Source organism: Corvus brachyrhynchos, unplaced genomic scaffold, assembly GCF_000691975.1.
Source record: "Corvus brachyrhynchos isolate BGI_N302 unplaced genomic scaffold, ASM69197v1 scaffold5, whole genome shotgun sequence".
NCBI classification, from domain to species: Eukaryota; Metazoa; Chordata; class Aves; order Passeriformes; family Corvidae; genus Corvus; species Corvus brachyrhynchos.
The window spans coordinates 7,467,645-7,472,137 of NW_008238321.1; the positions used below are offsets into that span (position 1 = coordinate 7,467,645).

Genomic DNA, 4,493 nt, shown 5'->3' on the forward strand with positions numbered 1-4,493 from the left:
CAGCCGTGGCACCGCGCAGATGCTGAACCAGTGGCCCAAACTATGAAGGAAATAGGATGGTCATCCAGCAAAAAATGGTGGTCCAGTCCTATCTTTTTGTGCATGTCCAGGGATGTGTGGGCGTGGAGAACTGAGCCTTGGTGGAGGGAAGTGCGGACGTGGAGCGAGGGGCTGGAGAAGTGTCAGCAGAGGGGGCAAGGGGAGGTTGGTGACCGTGATCCATCGGGGTCACTGCTGCCCTGGCACAGCTGTTGTGGCCCTGGAGGAGCCTGGAGGATATAGAGGGAAGAGAGGATTCCCTGTGTCCCCCACCAAAGCCAAGGGCTTATTTGTGTCCAAGAGGAGATAAATCAGTGCTTGGTCTGTGATGTGCAGGTGCACCCTGCCCAGCACTCCCAGCACTGCTCCTCTCCCCAAGGAAACACCCACTGCACCAAAAATTTGCAGCCCAAGCACATGGCTGCTTCTCCCCTCTAACCCAGGAGATCTCAAATTGTTTCTGAATCTGTGTTGATTTATTTAAAAAAAAAAAGCCCAAAACTTACCAAGCCACCCAATCCAGCCTTGACCTGGTCTCTTAACTCCTGCATCCCATTTTCCCTCCTGCCCAGTCTTTGGAACTGCTTGTTAAAAGGTTTTGAAGGCAACAAGGAGGTTGCTGTGCCCAGGCTGATCCCATAACAGGTACTTCTTACAGCTAATTGCAGTGTCCCATTTACTTGCCTTAAAGGTGGAGAGAGAAACTTAGTATTTGCACTTAGCAAAACGTTGTATTAAAAAAAAAGACCTGTAAAGATGTGCATGTTCTGCAACTTTGTATAACAATAGCTGAAAATAAATAGGTGGTTTATTAAAAAAAAAAAAGGAGAAAAAAAACCAAAAAATATTTTTCTTTACATTCTGGTAGTAAACAGTTCTAATATTCTGTGTGTAAAAAGTTCCTGTATTATATTGTAATTTGAATTTTTGTAAATAAATTTGTGCACTCTGGCTTTCACCTGTGTGCTTTCCTTACAGCCAAGACCTTGTCTTCCCATCTGCTGCCTGTGCCAGCCTGGTGCTGGGAAAATGCCAGGGAGTGGGGCCAGATCCCAGCCTGTGCCGGTGAAAACTCCCCAGGTCGTAAGGCAAAAACCCATTTGACCCTCCTGGAACAGCTTAATCTGTTCCATGTGCTTCTGAGGAAAAACTGGATGGGATAGAAAATGGTTTCCAGTTGCTCCTTTAAATGGGAACTAGGATGGGGGGGGAAAGGCTGAGGGGATTTCCTCTCGTGCTGGAGTGGTGGTGAATGATGGTAAATGCAGAATCCAGCCTTGAGGGGAGAAAAGGAAATGTGTGTTGGCAGCTGGGGGAGAGGGGGGAAGGGTGAGAGTCCTTCTGCAGCTCCAGAGCCCCTTCCCTGGGTGGGCACCCGCTGGCAGAGCTGCCTGCTCCCCTGGCTGGGTGTCACAGTCTGGTGTCACAGCCAGGTTTGCTCATGCACACACAGATGTCACAGCAAGGCCAAGCGTGGCCATCGGAGCTGCTCAGCATTTCCTGCACTGCCCCAACTTCTCCCTGTTTATAGTCAGGACTTGAGCATCCTTCCTTCCTTCCTTTGACCCTTGCAGGGCTCACCCTCCCCCATCTGATGGTGAAGGTCCCTCTAGGCAGTGCTGTCCCCCAGTCCCCCTGGGATGTGTGCTTGGGGGGAGCGCCCCCCCTTTCCCAGACTTTGCTTTTTCCAAACAGCTTTACATTTTTCAAGGCAGGAAGGAGCCTGGCAGTGCCCAGCCAGGTTGTGGTGGTGACAGGCAGGGAAGCTCTGGCTGCTCTCGGTGCAGGTGCTGGAGGTGCTGTTGCTTGAGTTTCAGCGCTTCTTTCAGCTGTTGAGAGGGCTGGGGGCACATCCTGGCTCCTTTGGCAGGACGTGGGTTGGGCTGCGCTCCCCACTTTAGTCCTTTATCTTTCCCTTTTCCACATCCCCAAGTAAAGCAGGCTGACTGCTGACCCCCACCCAACCATACACCCAGACCTCCCATCCCAGTGCTCTTCCCTCCCACCTGGGTCATCCTATGGAGATGAAATGCCTGAATCAAGAGAAAAAGCTCTGTGGGGGCACAGCTGGTTTGCAGCTGAGGTGGTCCTGCCCCATCCATGGGTCAGCCATCCCCAGGTGCCCATGGGCTCGGTGGCTTCAGGCTGCTCTGAGCATCTCCAGAAGTGACCCAGCCTCCAGGTGCCTTTGCCTTTACACTTCTTTGGAGCATCTTGGTCACCTTTCCCTTCCCCACCAGCTCCTCAACCCTCCAGAACCAGCTCAACTTTTGTCAGATAAAGGCTCCACGACCCCAACTCTGCACGCTCAGGCTCTTCCCTCATTAAAAGGCCATTGCAGCCCCAACAGACCACACACCAGTTTGAATCCGAATGCAGGTTTTATTTTTTTAAGTCATCTTTCTCCATTTGAAGCTATTTTTTTTTTTAAGTTATACAAATGGCACTTACAAAAAAATAATAATAATAAAAAAAAACTGAACAAACCCAAAACTTAAATTTTCAGAGTGAGATGTTTTCAGAGAGTCACGACACCCGGTAAGAGGAAACAGGAGAGATGTTGACCTAGTGTCACACGGGAGAAGCCAGAGCGGGAATTACGTGGTTCGGACCGTGACAGGGATGGGGAGGCGGTGACACGGGGAGGGGGTGAAGGCCAGTGAGAGTGTGTCAAGTCACAGGGTCACACAGGGCTTCAAGACACTCGGTCCTTCGAGGGGCAGCCTGGTCCCCAGGGGGACACATGGTGCCGGGGGGCACGGGCACCCCTGGATGTGAGCGCAGAGCCGAGGTAGAGTCCCAGCCGGGTTCCCCTGTGCCTGTGAGGGACCCCCGCCTGGAGTTGTCCCCCTGCCTGGGGACAGCCACTCGCTCTCCCAGCTGAATTTAGCACCAAGCTCCTGTGGAGGGGAGTCCCTCCTCATGGCTTTAAGGCTGATGAGCCCCTGCCTGGCCTCCGGCAGTAGGGACCGGCCCCGGTTTGGTACGGCAGTGATGCCGAGAGCACCCTTGGTGTGGGGTGGGACCAGCACTACCCCTCTCCAGAGGGGGCCCACGCGGGAAAAGGCTCCTTGGTATGTTTGTAGGGAGCAGATACCGGCCCTGGGAAGGCCCCAAAGGATAAAGTGCCTTTCAACACCCTAAGGAACACACAGCATCACCCGTTACAGACAGCGTTAAACTCTAATGCAGACCTAGTACAGACAACAGCTGGTCACACAGTGCCATGGAGAGCATATATAAATAGAGACTAACAAAAATACTGTTTTGGTCTTTTTTTTCTTTTTTCCTTTTCCAGTAGGGTTGCTATTCATGAGAGCCCAGCCCAGGTGCCCTGGGGATGGTGGGACTGGGAGCTGCCCCCTCAGGGTGCCCGCAGGAGTGGGCGCTTCCTAATTCAGCATTAGGTGTTCAGTGATTCACTTCACTGTTCCAGTATTTTACGAGAGAAAAACAACAACAAAGGTACTCAGCAAATATCACTGTGCAAAGTTTGCTAAGGAACTTTTCTATTCTGTAAACCAAAATCTGCAGTTTATGCTTCCAGCCACTGCCCCGGGGAAGTCACGTCGGCCAGCCCGGCTCGTGCCGGGACCGAAGCCCACCGGAGATGGGCTGGATGAAGCCCCCACCCTGGCACGGGCTGGCTCTGTGTCCCCCCGCACCCTCCCCTCCAGGCACAGCAGCAGGACCAGCCTCGGGGCAGGCTGGACCCACCATCAGGGTCTGGGATGTTCCTCCAGAGCCAGAAGCACAAGGAGGGGTGGAGGGACAGGAGGAGCACGGGGCTCCATGAGATGAAAGGCTGAGGCTTTCCAGACAGGATCACCCTAAAGAATCATTTCCAGGAGTTTGGGGGAGGGGCAGCTTTCTGGCCCTTCCACAGGGATGTGCTGGCACACACCAGCCCCATCCCCAGGGATGCTGTGATATGCAAGGTCACCTCTTACAGCTCAGCTGGGGATGAACCTGCCCCACAGTCCAGGAGGGGAGAGAAGCTGCTGGGGCAGGCCAGGAGGAGCCAGCTGAGCCCAGCAGCATCACTCCACCCCTGGTCGAAGCAGGGCAGGACAGGACGGATGCTCCGGGGGACACTGGCAGCACAGTCTGAGGCAGTGCCAGTGCTGATATGGCAGAAGCGAGCACAGAGGTGATCTTATTCCCTTTTTTAAATCGAGGAGAGGCAAGTAAACTACCTAAGGTGATGCTTGGGGCCAGGAGGGGAATACAGAGGTTTCCAAGCCCAGCAAACCTGGAGGGAGGCAGGGATGGGGGGGATAGAGACAGACCCCTCTACAAAGCTATAGGCAGGCAGCCCCACCACTTTTCCAGTTCTTACAGGGATTTATGGACACCCACCTCCCACTTAACGCACCAACTCTATGGCAGGAGGGAAGGGCAAGCCCGGCTGAAAATCCTGTTACAGAGAGGAGAAACAGAACCCCAAGGAACAG

General features: G+C 53.5%; 1 protein-coding gene across 1 annotated transcript in view; it reads right to left on the reverse strand.

Annotated features, from left to right (window-relative positions):
* Window positions 1-2,602: 2,602 nt before the first annotated feature.
* FSCN1 (fascin actin-bundling protein 1) overlaps window positions 2,603-4,493 on the reverse strand; it is a gene marked incomplete at its 5' end in the record, with an annotated part of 10,273 nt that continues 8,382 nt past the window's right edge. Inside the window, one exon of the mRNA XM_017734287.1 lies at window positions 2,603-4,493. This exon is cut by the window's right edge and continues 255 nt beyond it.